This window comes from Narcine bancroftii, chromosome 1, assembly GCF_036971445.1.
Source record: "Narcine bancroftii isolate sNarBan1 chromosome 1, sNarBan1.hap1, whole genome shotgun sequence".
NCBI lineage: Eukaryota > Metazoa > Chordata > Chondrichthyes > Torpediniformes > Narcinidae > Narcine > Narcine bancroftii.
Window position 1 is genome coordinate 471,631,409 of NC_091469.1, and position 18,505 is coordinate 471,649,913.

The 18,505-nt window shown below is 42.2% G+C and overlaps 1 long non-coding RNA gene across 1 annotated transcript; it reads right to left on the bottom strand.

Moving 5' to 3' along the window:
* Positions 1-1,392: 1,392 nt before the first annotated feature.
* LOC138753815 (uncharacterized) lies at positions 1,393-15,335 on the bottom strand. The gene is made up of 3 exons (XR_011351443.1): positions 15,157-15,335; positions 4,614-4,693; positions 1,393-2,810 (listed from the first exon to the last, which is right to left on the bottom strand). It is a non-coding gene; the product is annotated as an uncharacterized lncRNA (long non-coding RNA).
* Between the last annotated feature and the right edge of the window lie 3,170 nt (positions 15,336-18,505).

Consider the following 18,505-nt stretch of genomic DNA (forward strand, 5'->3'; position numbering starts at 1 on the left):
TATGTCTTAATTAAAAAATGAATTTACTTCTTGATCACATATCACAGTATTTCCTTTTGAGGCTAGATGATAAATTTTGTGTGATAGCACTCATAATAGCATATTTTACTGTGTTATGAAAGCTACATTATGCAGGTTGTTATCAATAGGTAGTTACCCCCCCCCCCCCCCCAACACCTATTCAGTGGTGTCTCTTCTCCTGGCTCTTCCATCCCCCTCTGCGGCCTTCCTGGCAATGAACCAGTGTTCATCCACACCGTGCCACTTCAATTCACCGCAACTAAATGCCAGGCAGATATAAAGGAAGCAATGGAAAGATGGGGAAAATGGATCAGAAGAGGGCCTTGGGAATGATTTATCCTGGTTAATTTTTGTTTGAAGCCAGACGACAAACAAATTCATTGGTAATACTACATTGGAAATAAAATCAGTTGCCATTAACACAATTTGTGTGCTACCATTGCATTGTGAGAAATCTGAATTGCAGTGTGCAGGTTATGAAATTTTCACTTGTTAAGCATTTCACCTCCATCTTATTAACTAGATTTACCACATTATTTGCCAGCAATCAATTGTGGTCAAATCCATTCTGAGGACAACACTATTATTATTCCCTCATATTAGATATATTGACCACTGATCAGTAAGGTAAAATGATTTATCAGCTGGCTGGAGGTGCAAAGCTATTATCATGTCAACTAAAACTCCCAGAAATAAAATGCCGGACGGTTCACAGGACAGTCTGTAAGGATTTTGTACATTCTCTCCGTGTCTGCATGGGTTTCCTCTGGGTGCTCCGGTTTCCTCCCACCATTCAAAAATGTAGGAGGGATTGAAGGTCAATCGGGCAGCATGGGGCTCGTGGGCTGAAATGGCCTGTTAGCGTGCTGTGTGTCTAAATTAAATTTAAAAAAGATCTTATCTATATGATCTGATGACCCCATTACCTTTCCAAGAGATTGTTTGCAGTTCATGGTATATTTCACTCCATTCAGTTCTCTAAGGATGATATTTCATACTTGAGAAATAATACAGCATATGCACAGAAATATCGCTTGTTCACTTCACCACAACTGCATTCTTCATGCTCTACATCACTGTCAACACAGGTACCATGCATGCAACCCCATGGGGCAAGTCGTAACTACTTTTACATGCTTTTAGAATGTGACTGTCTTTCTCAGAATCAGAATCAGAATTTATTGTCATGAACATGTCACAAAATTTGTTGTTTTGCAGCTTCATCATACAGTGCAAACGTTCACATAAACCACCTTACAAAATAAATTTTTGAAAAAGTCAAATTATCTGTAGTTCGTTGTTCTCTCAGAAATCTGACGGCAGCAGGGAAGAAGCTGTCCTTGTGCAGCGAGGTGCTCATCTTTAGGCTCCTTTAGCCATGTGAAGCCATGGGTCGCAGATGGTGGATGGTTTTTAGAAATTGGAACTTATGGTTGTAAAACTAAAAACACTGGGCAGATGAATCTGCTGATCAATGGCCAGGATTACCCGTTCAGTACGGACACTGTAACTGAAGAAGGGAATGGGAAATCACTTCAGTATTTTTCCCTTGTATAATCATGAACTCAACATCGACTATGGTCTTAGCTCCAAGAAGGAACCTTCTCCGAAGGAAGACAGGGAGGCAACAATTACAATTCAGAGGGTCAGAGATTGGGACGGATGGAGAGATACCATGATCACCCATGCTGAAAGGCTAGGCACCTAAATGATGATGTCCTTTTTCCCGATGGTAGCAGTGAAGAAGCTTAGGGAGCGGGGGTCCTTGAGGATTGAGGCTGCTTTCTGAAGACACCGCCCCTTGTAAATGTCCTCAGTGGCATGAAGACTAATGCCCATGATGTCGCAGGCTGAGTTAACAACCCCCTGGAGTTTTTTTTCCCATCTTGTTATTAGAATAGACTGTGTAACCTATTGTCTTGGTAACAGATACTTGGCATAAAGCTAATGCAGAATATTTGAATGAGACAAATTAGAAAGTACATTTGTAACATTTATTGGTTTTATAAAAGAGGTGTGGAATAAGAGTTATGCTAAACAAGTCTGAATATTGTGCTGGGAACTTAGAAAGAGCCTGTTCCTAAGAGAGGATGCAAGGGAGATATACTAGAGTGCTACTCAGCTGAGACAAACAAATGGGTTAAGGAGAGATTTCACAGAGTTCTTTAAATCATGAGGCAGTAATGAAGGGCAATGGGAATGGAGTGAGCTACTTAGCTGCTGAGGTCTGTCCCACAATTCATTGAGATTGTGGTTGACAGGTGACCCAATTCAATTTGTACAATTGCACCATTTTTTGATAACATTGCTGTATTGATTTCAGATTTCAAGCTAACAATTGACATAGCTTCCATTTGCATTTGCAGAAATTGAGCTTCAAACTCTGCCCGTCTTGTGAATGTGGAAGTATTCTCTATCTTCACACTTGAAAGGCTTTAATTTTTAGACCATCTTCCCTTCCTCCTTCATATTTCCAGAAATTTTAATAGAGTAAGTCAGGAGAATTTATTTCTAGAGGCAGAGTTCAAAGGAGTAAGGTGCATGGAGCAGAAGTATAATGAGGAACAGAGGCGCTTAAGCCCAAAACATTGATTATGTATCTTTATCTTTGCTCTATCAAATACACTGATTGACTTGCTGTGTTTCTCCAGCGTTGTGCAATGAGGATCAGTTTTGCTTGTAGCACGCCAGGTTGTTGCAATGCAGAATGCAAACTGTGATGGATTCAGCTTTAATGCGAATTTTGAAGGAGATATGAATATCAATTTGGTTGGAAGAAATGTGCAGAGCTGTGAATAAAGAGCAAGTGAACGGGATTAATTGGGAAACCCTTTTAAAGAGAGCCAGCACAGGTTGAATGATCACCGTTCAAAGCCCATCACCCTTTGTTATGAAGGATTGCTATCTGCCATCATCCCCGGACGGTGCCTGATCCCAATGAATCACCTCCTATGCAGTGACTTCAGCTTCAGGGGATGAAGGGGTGGCATTCGTTAGAGTGGAAGCAGAAAGAGAACTGGGAGTATTAAGAATTTCCATGGGAAAGCATGGCATTGCGAAAGGTCACAAAAAGAACTGCAATGTGGCAAAAGTTTACAGAAGCATTTCTTTCACCAAGGGCTCAATTTACTTCAAAGCATACTATGTAACTTGGTCACAGCAAGTTCAGGTCACTTCAGTATCCCTTGTCAGAATTCTTTATGGTGATGACGGCTTAATTGGAAGTTGATATTTACTTGTTTTTCAGCACCTGGTGACCAATGAGAATGTGATGTTACGGTGTATTTCCTTTGGCTGGTAACACTGAAGATCCTTTCTTCTGAACTAGAACTGCCCAAGTGTTACTTCCACATCAGTCTATTCTACAACACAAGTGCGCTGAATGTCACTTCACGCCACCTATCAAAGCCTTTTGATCATTTGGCAGCATTAGGTAAGCTGGTCAGAAATTTAGCAAGGACACAGGCCTTTAACCCACTGAGTCTGTGCTGACCACCTGCACTGACTTTTACACTGGTCCTATCCTGACCCGTTTTGTTCTCTCCACATTCGCTGAATCCCCTCAACACCTTTAGTCCTCTGCACACCAAGGACAATTAACCTACCAATTTTTGGGATTTTATTTTTAAAAAATGCAGCATTGCAGACGACGGTACGGCAATGTGGACAAGGCAAAGGAGATGATTGTGGACATCACGAGGACCAGGAATCATCACACTCCACTACACATCAACAGTTCTGTAATGGAGAGAGTGGAAAGCACTAAATTCCTTTGGAATTCACTTAATCAGTGACCTATCGTGAACACACAACATCTCACTTGTCAAGAAGGTGAAACAACCACTGCATTTCCTGAGGAGACTGAGTCCCACCATCATGTCAATCTTTTATGGAGCTCTTTCGAGAGTGTCCTGGCTGGTTGCATCATAGTGTGGTACGGTTACTGCAGAGAAATGGATCGGAGGTCAATCCATAGGACCATAAGATTGGCAGAGAGGATCACTGGAGTCCCCCTGCACCCCATCGATGTGATCTACAGGATTGTTGTCTGAAGAGGGTATGCACTGAGGACCCCTTCCACCCTGCACACAGCACCTTTCAGCTCCTCCCATCAGCAAAGAGATACAGGAGGATCAGAGCCAGCATGACCAGGCTGAGGAATAGTTTCTTCCCACGGGCAGTGAGAATGCTGAATGACCAAAGGAACTGCTCCACTAACCATTTGAGACTCTCATATTCAGGAAACAATATTTATTGATTCATTTGTATTTCTGAATACTTGTCCGGCATGTGTATGGTTTGTCTGTGTGTTTTGCACCGAGGACCGGAGAATACTCCTTTGTCAGGTTGTATTTGTGGAATCAGACGGCAATAAACCTGACTCGAACTTAAACTTGGATAAGAAGCTCCTTCCGGCCCATGTCCTTGCCATCCAATCAACCTCATACATTTTTGGAGGCTGGGTGGAAATTGGAGCACCCAGGAAAAAACCCACACAGGTCATGGGGATCCTTTCCTAGGGAGCACGAAATGTAGATGGAGTTCACAGAGGGCAGGGAAATTTTCATTACATTCTGAGCTGCATTCACTACCTTCTGTAATTTCTTCCAATCTTGAGAGAGCAACCTCTGTACCATGCCATGGTGCCTCCAGTAAGAATGTTCTGTGGAAGCTGTTGAAGGATGGTGGGGGAGGAGGGGGGGGGGCGGGGAAACATGCAGAACTTACTTAGGAACAGTTATTTCTTCAATAAAGAAAAGCTTTTGCTTAACCAAATGTCATATTCTCTAATGTTCTGATTTTTTTTTTGGGGGGGTGACTGAAAATTTACCAATTTCATATTGTGGGATGGTGCTTTTGTGAAAGAAAAGGGGAAAAGGGAAAAAGATTGTTAGGAAGAAAGATCTGTTGATTGTAATTTTGTAACAGCCATTCATGTTGGGTGAGATTGGTGGAAATTAACATATATAACATAACATAACAATTACAGCACGGAAACAAGCCATTAGGCCCTTCTAGTCTGCACCGAACCAAACACCCCTTTCTAGTCCCACCTCCCTGCACAATGCCCATAACCATCCATCTTCTTCTCATCCATATACCTGTCCAACCTTTTCTTAAATAATACAATTGACTCCGCCGCCACTATTTCTCCCGGAAGATCATTCCACACGGCTACCACTCTCTGAGTAAAGAAGTTCCCCTCATGTTACCTCTAAACCTCTGCCCCTTAATTCTTAACTCATGTCCTCTTGTTTTAATCTTTCCTCCTCTTAACAGAAATAGTCTATCCACATCCACTCTGTCTATCCCTTTCATAATCTTAAATACTTCTATCAAATCCCCTCTCAATCTTCTACGCTCCAAAGAATAAAGACCTAATCTGTCCAATCTCTCCCTATACTCTAGATGCTTAAACCCAGGTAACATTCTGGTAAACCTTCTCTGCACTCTCTCCACTCTGTTTATATCCTTCCTATAATTAGGCGACCAGAACTGCACACAGAACTCCAAATTAGGCCGCACCAACGTCTTATACAATCTCAACATCACCTCCCAACTCCTATATTCCATGCAATGATTGATAAAGGCCAGCATACTAAAAGCCTTCTTCACCACCCTATTCACGTGAGTTTCTACCTTCAGGGAACGATGTACCGTTACTCCTAAATCTTTCTGCTCTTCTGTATTCCTCAATGCTCTCCCATTTACCACGTATGTCCTATTCTGATTCTTCTTACCAAAATGAAGCACCTCACACTTATCAGCATTAAATTCCATCTGCCATTTTTCAGCCCACTTTTCTAAGCAGCCCAAATCCCTCTGCAATCCTTGAAAACCTTCTTCATTATCCACTATTCCACCTATCTTAGTATCGTTTGCATATTTACTAATCCAATTCACCACCCCATCATCTAGATCATTAATGTATATAACGAACAACAATGGGCCCAATACAGATCCTTGAGGCACACCACTGGTCACCGGCCTCCAACCTGACAGACAATTATCCACTACCACTCTCTGGCCTCTCCCTTTCAGCCAATGTTCAATCCATTTGACTATCTTAAAATTTATACCTAAAGACTGCACCTTCCTAACTAACCTTCCATGTGGTACCTTATCGAAGGCCTTACTGAAGTCCATATAGACAACATCCACTGCGCTACCCTCATCCACATTCCTAGTCACCTCTTCAAAAAATTCAATCAGATTGGTCAAACATGACCTTCCTCCCACAAATCCATGTTGAGTGCTCCTGATCAGACCCTGTCTATCCAGATGTTTATAAGTACTATCTCTAAGAATTTTCTCCATTAATTTACCTACCACAGACGTCAAACTTACAGTCCGATAGTTGCCAGGCTTCCTCCTTGAACCCTTTTTAAATAACGGAACCACATGCGCAATGCGCCAATCCTCCGGCACTATCCCCATATCTAATGACATTTGGAAAATTACCGCCAGAGCCTCTGCTATTTCCTCCTTCACTTCTCTCAATGTCCTGGGGAAGATCCCGTCTGGTCCCGGAGACTTATCCACCTTTATATTCTTCAAAATCCTTAAAACTACACCTTTTGTAATCTCCAAATAAGTCTTTTGTAATCCCCAAATAATCTCTCCTTGAAACCTGGATTTTAACCTTGCAATATCGAAGCTGCGAGTGATGTGTGTGTGAATGTCTATGCTTGTGCATTTGTGTGCCATAGTCTGCATGAGAAAGAGACAGTGACAAGAAAGGGAGATAAAGAGGGAGTGGATCAAAATGTATAAGGAGCTAATGAATATTCTTCCTCTCTGGTAATTCCAATAAGCCATAAATTGCATGATAATTTGTCTTTTTTGCAAATAAAGAATTAAAGGCAGACCAAAAAAATAAATGGTTCATTTAGCTAAGGTTAAATTATTACCATTTCCTCTCTGCAAAAGAAACATATTGCCACAAGATGGTACTTTTTATGGTACATTTGTAGAATACCTATGGGGATTGGTAGAATTAAGTGAGTAAGTAAGTGAATTTTCTGGTTGCTTGAGATTGTGTGTTTTTGGTTTTTGGTACTTGATGCTCCAAAATATTCTGTATGGAATTTAAACTGCAGATGGGGGAGGGTGTGCCTAATGGGGAGATTTGATTTGGTTTGTTTGGTTTTTCTTGTGATCCAGATGAGCAATTTTATTGAAATGAAAGATGATTCATCCCCTACTCATACACAGTAGTTATATGACATAATGTCCTATTTAAGTTTAGAGAAAATTAGATATTAATATTAAAGATAGAAACTTCCAATTTATGAAATTGTGGGGCCCATTCTTAGAATTTATTTATAATTAGGAGAATTAATAATTATTGTATGTTCTGGTGGTTCATTGCCTGTTCTCTGGGGGGGTTATTGATTTTTTAAAAATTAATTTATAAGGAACTTTGATGGGTTGGGTGTAGATTACATTTAGTTACATTTTTTAATTTTTTTCCTTTTTACAAGTTATTTTAATAAATAGATTTAACATGGTGCATAGATCATTTCAATTAAATGGTTTTGAGGTATTATAAGTAATTATATATCTACTTTTGTTTCATTGTTTTTTTTGTGCGTGCTTACTTGTAAACAAATGAATTATTATGTGTGATTGGCGAACTAACAGTGAGGTGCGCCAATTTTAAACTTCCATACATTTTGTCTATTTATTTTTCCGTGATTTTTTTTGTCAGTTGCTTGAATTCCGGATAACAAGGGTTTCACTGTAATAGGTTGATGATTTCACAGGATGTTTTTGTCAGCCTCTCGATGAAACATTGTGTTTAATCAAGAGATTTTTCTCTCCTTGAATTCAACTGGCCTTCCGATATATCCTTTCTGTTACAGAATCATTCAGCATTGAAGGGAAATATATAAAAAAATCAAATTAACACAAATAGAGCAAAGGAGGTTGAGGCTTTTATTTTCCCTGGAACATAGGAGGCTGAGGAGTGAAGATACAAACATTTCTAAAATTCTAAGGGGTATGGATAAACTGAATGCCCACGTTCTGTTCCCCATGGTAGATGATTCTCAATCCAGAGGGCATATGTTTAAGGTGAGAGATTTAAGAGAGATTAGAAGAGCAACTTTTTCACTCAGAGAATAGTGCATAACTAGAATGAGCTGCCATAGGAAATAATGGAAGCAGGTATAACAACAACATTCAGAAAGAATTTGGACAGGTATGTGGATAGGAAGGGTTTGGAAGGCTATGGATCAAATGCAGTCAAATGGGACTAGTCCACGATGCCAAGTTGGGCCGAAGGGCCTGTTCCATGTTGTAGGAGTCAGTATCGTGAAAAGCCAAATTTTTCTCTGATAAGTTTAAGTTACCGTAATAACTTTTTGCAATGTGTTACTAAATTCATAATACATTTATATATGGCCTGTTTCTTCTTCTTTGGCTTGGCTTCGCGGACGAAGATTTATGGAGGGGGTAAAAAGTCCACGTCAGCTGCAGGCTCGTTTGTGGCTGACAAGTCCGATGCGGGACAGGCAGACACGATTGCAGCGGTTGCAGGGGAAAATTGGTTGGTTGGGGTTGGGTGTTGGGTTTTTCCTCCTTTGCCTTTTGTCAGTGAGGTGGGCTCTGCGGTTTTCTTCAAAGGAGGTTGCTGCCCGCCAAACTGTGAGGCGCCAAGATGCACGGTTTGAGGCGTTATCAGCCCACTGGCGGTGGTCAATGTGGCAGGCACCAAGAGATTTCTTTAGGCAGTCCTTGTACCTTTTCTTTGGTGCACCTCTGTCACGGTGGCCAGTGGAGAGCTCGCCATATAACACGATCTTGGGAAGGCGATGGTCCTCCATTCTGGAGACGTGACCCATCCAGCGCAGCTGGATCTTCAGCAGCGTGGACTCGATGCTGTCGACCTCTGCCATCTCGAGTACTTCGATGTTAGGGATGTAAGCGCTCCAATGGATGTTGAGGATGGAGCGGAGACAACGCTGGTGGAAGCGTTCTAGGAGCCGTAGGTTGTGCCGGTAGAGGACCCATGATTCGGAGCCGAACAGGAGTGTGGGTATGACAACGGCTCTGTATACGCTTATCTTTGTGAGGTTTTTCAGTTGGTTGTTTTTCCAGTCTCTTTTGTGTAGTCTTCCAAAGACGCTATTTGCCTTGGCGAGTCTGTTGTCTATCTCATTGTCGATCCTTGCATCTGATGAAATGGTGCAGCCGAGATAGGTAAACTGGTTGACCGTTTTGAGTTTTGTGTGCCCGATGGAGATGTGGGGGGGCTGGTAGTCATGGTGGGGAGCTGGCTGATGGAGGACCTCAGTTTTCTTCAGGCTGACTTCCAGGCCAAACATTTTGGCAGTTTCCGCAAAGCAGGACATCAACCGCTGAAGAGCTGGCTCTGAATGGGCAACTAAAGCGGCATCGTCTGCAAAGAGTAGTTCACAGACAAGTTTCTCTTGTGTCTTGGTGTGAGCTTGCAGGCGCCTCAGATTGAAGAGACTGCCATCCGTGCGATACCGGATGTAAACAGCGTCTTCATTGTTGTTTAAAACTGGGATATTTATCTGATTGCCCATCATCAATAAATATTACTTCCAGGCAGCAGATGTTAAATGAATTTGTGGTACCAGTTTTATGAACAGCAGATTTGAATAGTAGATCAGATAAGTTTCAGGTTTTGTATGAAGCAATAAAGGGATGCAGAACAAAGTTTAAAAAGTGGAGTTGAAATAAACTGAGATCTAAGGACAGAACAACTGAGAGAGGCTGAATAGCCTCTTTCTGTTAAAATGTACAAAAATTCCAATGGGAAGAAGATATTTCTGCTTGGTTTAGCAGGTTAATTAGCTACTTTCCCTGGTGACTGAGATTGGTAAAATCTGGGGGGAGTTCATGAGAGTGTGGGGAGAATAACATGGGATTAGCCTTGGATTAGTGCATTTGGGTGTTGAGAATGGATTTAAACACAATCAGCTGGAGGGACAAGTAGCATTAGTAGGAGAAAATGAATGGACGACATTTCAGCTCAAAATTTTGATCATTTTTCTCCCGGTAATGCTTCTTAACCCACTGAATTTCTTCAGCAGATTGTGTTTAGCATCAGATTCCAGCATCTGCAATTTCTTGTGTGTGATCAGAATAGGCTTGTTGGGCCGAAGGACTTTTGAAGTATTGTTGCATCTTAAATGTCCATCTGCATTGGAATTACAGCCCAGAAAGTGCTCCAATGCCTCCACTTCCTCCGAAGCCTGTGGGAATTCCAGGTCTCCAGTATCCCTTATAAAATTTCAAATATGCTATCTGGCTACTCATCCAACTTGGTATGAGAACTGCAATGTCCAACCTGCAGGAAGATATGAATGCAGCTCAGACCATTGCACAAGCCTACCTCCCCTACATTGCCTACCTCCCCTACATCGGCTATCTCCATTTCTGTTGCCTCAGAAAGCAGCTAATAGATTAAAGGATGCATCTCATATCCCACCCTGGTGACATTTTCTTCTTCTGTCTCCTTTTGGGCAGAAGGTATGCAAGTTTTCCAAGGCTGAAGAACACAAAGGAGGCAGGCTTTTGGTGACTTGAGACGAGGTACCGACAAAGGATACAGCCTGCCAGTGATTGCGATCAAAAGATTTGGACCAGGATGTGGACTGCTGGAGATTGGCTCAAGATTGGCTGAAGGGTTACCTGGTATTGGAACTGGGATGCGAGAGGCTTAACTTAAACTGATCATGTTACAGGTGTGCTTCTGGAGCTCAGATTGCTGATGGTTTGGACTAATGATTGTGTGGCTGCAGGAATGCTGGAGGCGAAGCCATAGACATTCAATGACTCTGGGGGACTCTTCTTTGCTTCTCTTTTTCTGGCTGTGAGGGGCGCTAGGTTATTTTTGCTGTTGGTGAATCTTTGTCTGCCTTACGGTAGACTAAAAGAAATTTCATGTAATATCACATTTACTGTTTTATTACATGACAATAAAATAATCTTGAGTCTGGAAATACAAATTCAAGGACAGTTTCTTTCCTGCTTTTATCAGATTCTTGAACAGACCTTCCATTAGTAAAGAAAAGGACACCTTGTACTGTTTGACTGTACTTTTCTCTTCAACACTATTTTCTGAACTCTTGTCTCATGTGACAAAGTATGCTGAATTTTAAAATAAAATTAACACTCTTTTTATTCTTACAGTACCTGCTGCACTATTGTAGAGGCTGATTTGCCTGGAGACCACGCAAAACTAAGATTTTCACTGTATCTGGTGCATGTGGCAATAAATAATGAACCTAAAACTAATTGAGCCATCTCAGAAATGCTCCCAATTTCACCTCTTCTTCAATGGACCTAATACAAAGCAGACATATTCATCATGGTGTAAGTGGGACCCCTGACCTTATGGAAAACCATGTTTCAAGCTGTCTGAAGGATGATACAGCAGTACTGTGAAGCCCTGGGACAGCCCCCTCTTCCCCTGAGCCTTCCTTTACTTGCTCCTTTCCCCAGCTGACTGACGATGCAATGCATTCTGCTCTCAGAGATGAAAACTAGCAGCATTACGTTGCTCCTTGCCCTTTATAGTCATATGACCATGTTTCCAAATTCCTCCACAGTTTCAGTTGGCTTTCTTTCCAGAAGCTGCTCGAATCCATCTGAGATCTCTCCTCTCATCAAAATGAGGGATGATCAAGTCATTAGAATTAAATTACTCCACCACTGGTGGCTGTACCTTCAGATATGAAGGCTGTAAACTCTTGGATTCTTTCCCTATCTGCTTCAAAAACAGATTTCTTTGATCAAACCTTTGTTTATCTCCCCCGATGTCTCATTTTGTAGCCAGTAACAGGGCCTTCTGGCTCACGAGCCTGTGCCGCCCAATCACACCTGATTATCCCTCAACCCCATCGGTTTTGGACAGTGGGAGGAAATGGAGGAAACCTATGTAGACACGGGGGGAATGTACAAACTGCTTACAAACAGCGCCGGGTTTGAACTCGGATCACTGGCGCTATTTTTTCTTTGGCTTGGCTTCGCGGACGAAGATTTATGGAGGGGGTAAAAAGTCCACGTCAGCTGCAGGCTCGTTTGTGGCTGACAAGTCCGATGCGGGACAGGCAGACACGATTGCAGCGGTTGCAAGGGAAAATTGGTTGGTTGGGGTTGGGTGTTGGGTTTTTCCTCCTTTGCCTTTTGTCAGTGAGGTGGGCTCTGCGGTCTTCTTCAAAGGAGGTTGCTGCCCGCCAAACTGTGAGGCGCCAAGATGCACGGTTTGAGGTGTTATCAGCCCACTGGCGGTGGTCAATGTGGCAGGCACCAAGAGATTTCTTTAGGCAGTCCTTGTACCTTTTCTTTGGTGCACCTCTGTCACGGTGGCCAGTGGAGAGCTCGCCATATAATACGATCTTAGGAAGGCGATGGTCCTCCATTCTGGAGACGTGACCCATCCAGCGCAGCTGGATCTTCATAAGCGTGGACTCGATGCTGTCGACCTCTGCCATCTCGAGTACTTCGACGTTAGGGGTGTAAGCGCTCCAATGGATGTTGAGGATGGAGCGGAGACAACGCTGGTGGAAGCGTTCTAGGAGCCGTAGGTGGTGCCGGTAGAGGACCCATGATTCGGAGCCGAACAGGAGTGTGGGTATGACAACGGCTCTGTATACGCTTATCTTTGTGAGGTTTTTCAGTTGGTTGTTTTTCCAGACTCTTTTGTGTAGTCTTCCAAAGGCGCTATTTGCCTTGGCGAGTCTGTTGTCTATCTCATTGTCGATCCTTGCATCTGATGAAATGGTGCAGCCGAGATAGGTAAACTGGTTGACCGTTTTGAGTTTTGTGTGCCCGATGGAGATGTGGGGGGGCTGGTAGTCATGGTGGGGAGCTGGCTGATGGAGGACCTCAGTTTTCTTCAGGCTGACTTCCAGGCCAAACATTTTGGCAGTTTCCGCAAAGCAGGACGTCAAGCGCTGAAGAGCTGGCTCTGAATGGGCAACTAAAGCGGCATCATCTGCAAAGAGTAGTTCACGGACAAGTTTCTCTTGTGTCTTGGTGTGAGCTTGATTATCAACATGATTATCCAACTGCACGAAAACCAACAAGGTCGGGTCAGATACAGCAATGAGCTCTCTGAACCCTTCTCCATTAACAATGGCGTGAAGCAAGGCTGTGTTCTGGCACCAACCCTCTTTTCAATCTTCTTCAGCATGATGCTGAACCAAGCCATGAAAGACCCCAACAATGAAGACGCTGTTTACATCCGGTACCGCACGGATGGCAGTCTCTTCAATCTGAGGCGCCTGCAAGCTCACACCAAGACACAAGAGAAACTTGTCCGTGAACTACTCTTTGCAGATGATGCCGCTTTAGTTGCCCATTCACTGGCGCTATAATGTCACGCTAACTGGGCGAGTGGAGCTTCTTGGTATATTTCGCTATTTTTAGGCGTCATGTAAGTCAAATATATATTTTACGACACAGGAAATAATTTTATACTTTAAAGGGGGCGCTAAAGGAGAAGTTATGAAGAAGCAACGGAAATTGATCAGCCTTAAAAATCAATAACAATTATGATCATTTGCTGATATATTTGTCAAGTAATAGATTTCTAACATCTATAATGTGCTTCATTATAAATCAATCCAATATTGATCGGATTGGTTTACACTCCCAGTATCTATCAAAGATATTTCTTTGAAAGGTTGTCTGATCCCTCAGCCACAGTTCCAACAACAGACCTTATGTAATTTAATAAGGAAACCACCTCCTCAATGTCTGTGAAGAAATTTTTATCACTCAGAATTGAGAAGGATGAATCATCCTTAGTGATTCTAAGATCAGAGGTTAATACTTTATAATCTGGGTCAATGAGGCAATGACATATCTGTTGAATGATTTATTTAATGGAAGAAGCATGACCTTGATGCCTTGAATTACATTTTTGGTGTGGCAAGAAAGCCCAAGAGGCTATTCAATTACCTCTGAACTGCAGTTACATCTTGTACAAACAAGTTGGCAAATGAATGTGGCTTTGAAGAACTCTCTTTATGCCTGTGGAATACATATTGCATAACTCTCAGTTTTGGGAGGAACGGTACATTTTGCAAATGTCCTGGCGATTTTGCTTTGCTTTATGTAACTCTGGTGACAGCATAGTCATGGCTAAATTCCCATGAAAATATTTTAGCTGGGTGTCATGACCTAAAGAGGTTTACTTCCAAGTTGTGGCATTCATGTCCAAGGAAACAGTTAAAATGTATTGCATAAAGTACAGAAAAAATGATGAACAATAACCATTATTTGCTGTTGATGTCAAACATTTATTTACTTGTGGTGGAATACAAAAATATCCCATCTCATTCCATGGTAGCAGAAGGCAATTATGATATTTTTCCTGAACAAGTTATTTCTCTGTTCACCCACTTACATTCAAAGTGTTGAGCAGAAAACTTAGATCCTTCTCATCCTCCGCAAGTTCTCCATCATCAGTTGTTGAGATGAAGGGTGACAAATATGTTGACGTTAAGAACTTTGTTGTAGGACAACTGAAAGCTGTTGAAAAATTGTCTGATGACATCAATAGATCTAAAGCCGTGTCTCCTTTCTGATACTTCAGCATACATCAACGCCTTGTAAATCTATTTCAGTTAGGTCTCGCTTCACCCACTTCATGTTGGGCTCACTCCTTCCCAGCTCCATGGTGCTTCAGGAGGATGTTCACCATTGCCTTCACAGAGGCAACGAGTGATGGGCAATAAATCCTGTCCCATATCCCGCAAAATTATTAAAGTAAAGGAAAGCTCTTTTGGCAGAAAAATCAGCTGAAACAAAGGGGTGAGGAGTGAATATTGTACGTAAATGTTATTTTGGGGCTTTTGAGCAATTGTTCTCCAACAAACTGCAGGCAATCTAACACTGGTTCTGTACGACCTTATATCCTGAGGCAAAAGATTGAAAAATGATTTTCCTGTCTCTTGAATTTACATGGTGAATTTAATATCATAAAATATCTTAAGAGACCTTATAAGAGTGCTAGCAGTTAAAACATTGATACCAAGCCTCCATTTTTCTGACATCCTAAGAATCATTGATTCCAGCCTCCATCACCACCCCAGGCAGCCACCACTCCCTGTTAAAAAAACTGACATCTCCCCTAAACTTTCCAGCACTCACCTTAAACAGATGTCCTCTAGAATTTGTAATTGTTGTCTCGGGAAAAGGGTCTTGGCTGTCCACCCTATCTATGCCCCACATAATTCCTCTATTGGATCACCTCTCATCCTTTGTTGCTCCAAAGAGAAAAGGCCTTGCTCTGTCAACCTTACTTCATAAGGTTATAGGCCAGGGGTGGGCAACCTTTTTTTAAAAACTCACGAAAATTCCCTATGCCATAAGTGCTCTGTGATTGGTAAATTATTGCCCACTATTGTCATGTAATACTACATTTAGAATGTAACATACATGAAATTCTTTAACCTTTGTCTACGGTAAGGCAGACAGAGTCACCACTTAGTCCAGAGCCCCTCACAGAAACCTACAGCACCTGGTGCTCTCCTCCAAGTACTGACCAGTCCAGTGCCTGCTCAGCTTCTGAGATCAGACAATCCCAGGTATGTTCATGCTATTGGGAAGGGATCGCTTAAGGTGGGATGTGAGTGGGAAGGGAAGGTTGAGAATCACTGCCCTAGACCCAATTGCTACTGAAATATTTTACTTGAGAAAAACTGTCATTGGCTCATTTTCTTTGGAGTTATGAATCCATGCACATAACGAGTCAATGAGGGATGATTAAAATAGTAGTTTTCATACTTTTTCTTTCCACCCACATACCACCTTAAATAATCCCTTACTAATCACAGAGCACCTGTGGCATTGGGAACGTGAGTTTTTAAAAAAAGATTGCACCCCCCCCTCCCCTGTTATAGGCTGTGAGATTGGGAAGGATTAGATTAATGTTGGGATGGAGTTGTATAATGTACATTGTGGTTTGAAGGCCTGCACTGTGCTGTACTCTCCTGTGTTCTATATGTTGTGATAAAAACACAAAAATGTTGGAAGGACTCACCAGGTCTGGCAGCCTCCATTGGAAGTAAAGATATATAAACAACACTTCAGGCCCAAACCTTTATTCAATGTATCTCCCAGCACTTTTGTGTTTTTACTACTATCACACCATCTGTGATTCTGAGAAGATTTTAGTGAAGACCTTGTCATGGGCTTTGGGTGACAGTTGAAAATCTCAGAGTGTGCAAGGTGGAAGATATGAGGGTGAGGCTTAAAGAAATGATAAGAGTGTGATGGTTTAGTGAGTAATTTAAAATTGGCCAAACCCCCACCCCCCGCACCCCCCACCCCCCGCACCCCCCACCCAGTTCCTATTGATAGGGCTCTACTGATAGTTGTATGTATGGACAATGATGCAGTTGGTTTGCAGGTGAGTTTTAGTATCACGTTCACTGTCCTTAACCATCCATTAAAATTACTGTGGAACCAAAATCCTGAGAATGAGTTTACTGCACAATTTTATATGAGTACCTTGCACCCTGCAATGCAATTTAAGTGGTCTTTTTCCCATGATGTCCAATTCCCTCCCCCCCCCCCCCCCTTACCTCCCCACCTGCCAATGCAAAAGCAGACTTGGGTTCAGAGGTGCAATTTTCCATTGTGCTTTTTTGAAAGCTCAGAGATGTGTAAGCAATGACTTGGGCAGGGTTAGAGGGATGAAATTCAGGGTCACGAGTTCCCCATTGAAATCCAAGGCAAGTGGGACACAGAGGATCATAGCTTGCCCTCCTGAAGGTAATGAGAGGCAGGTTAAATCAGCAAAAGGATCCAAGTGAGACCAAAGGAAAAGTAAACTTTAATTTTAAATATATTGTCTCATGTACTGAGGTGTAGTGAAGAAGTTTGATTTGCATTTCGTTCGGTTTGTCAACCTGTACATAGTATAGTACTTAGAGACTCAAATGCTGCTTCCAAGTACTACTGAACACGGAGGAATTGATTCAGCAACTGGGGCAGGAAGGGAGGAAGTGATCAGAAAGAAGTTTCCCTGCCCAGGTTTGACCTGAAGCCTTGAAATTTCAAGAGATCTGCCGTCAATGTTGAGACGATCACCTCTTTCTACCTTCTTGCCACTTTATCATCATCCCTGGTTTGGCAGGATACCAGCAGTGGGAATAATGGAGGAGTTCAGGCACATTTTCTGTAAGGCATGTTTCCATTACTGTGATATTGTGAGACTGCTCTCCTAACATTGAATAAAAATGTGTCACGACTGAAGATTGAACCTGGGAGAATGTCGAGTGGTCCACATGGTTTTACCTCTGTATATTGGCCATGATAAATTAAATGACCACTACGGGGGTGGGTGGGGGGGGGGTGGGTTGGAGTCAACCAGATTGTTATGGTCTGAAGTCATGTGAAAGCTAGACGTCCTCCCCTGAGAGATGTTCAAGGAGTCATTTTTTTTGGTGAGAATGAAAGAAACAGATTCCTATAAAAACATCATTTGGATGAGTTGGGTTTAAAAATTCCAGGTTAAAAATGTCATGTTCCATCATCCTCTAATGTATTTGGATCTATGCCGATACTTGTGAAGACTATCAATACAACATTGGAGGTTCTAAGGGGAGAATATATTGAAAGGGGCATGGTCAGTATAGTGGTTAATGGGACGCTATTCCAGTACCAGCGATCCAGATTCGGATCCGACAATATCTGTAAGGAATTTGGACGATCTCTCCAGGACTTGCGTTTTCTACCAGGTACTCTGGTTTCCTCCCTCCCTCTAAAACTTATGGAGTTGTTGGTTAATCGAGTGTAATTGGGTGGCTTGGATTTCAATGGCCGGAACCAGATTCTACTGTCTTGTAAATAAATTAAAAATTCAACAAGAATGCTTTTATGAACCCAGATGTGATACCAAGTGCCAATATTTCTTAGCACTTTGACACTCTTTATTTTACAGGGACTGCAAGGACAAGTCGGAGCCTTACAGCACCAGTGGAGGGAAAGTTACTGGAAGGGATTTTGAGGGACAGGATTTATTTGCATTTGGAAAGGAAGTGTCTCTATGGTCTGGAAAATCATGAAAAGGTGACAAAGGCAGGGCAGACTACATGGGCTTTATCAGGGTTCTTGACAAGGTTGTACATCGTAGCCTGGTCCTGAAATTAGAATGCATGGAATCCAGAGCTAGCTGACGAATTGGATGGAACATTAGTTTGGTGAAAGGAGTCAGATGATTGTAGTGGATGTTTGCTTGTCAGATTGGAGACCTGTATCTATTGCTGTGTGGTAGGGATCGAAATTGGGCCATTTATTGTCACACATATTAATGATTTGGAAGAAAATATATGTAGAATGATTAGTAGGTTTGCAGGTAATACCAAAATTGCTGGTGTAATGGATGGTGAAGTAGGTTCTTTAAGGTTGTAGCAGGATCTGAATCTACTGGGAAAGTGGGCAAGGGAACTGTTGATGAAATTTTTCAAGAAATGTATTCACAGCATGGTAGAAG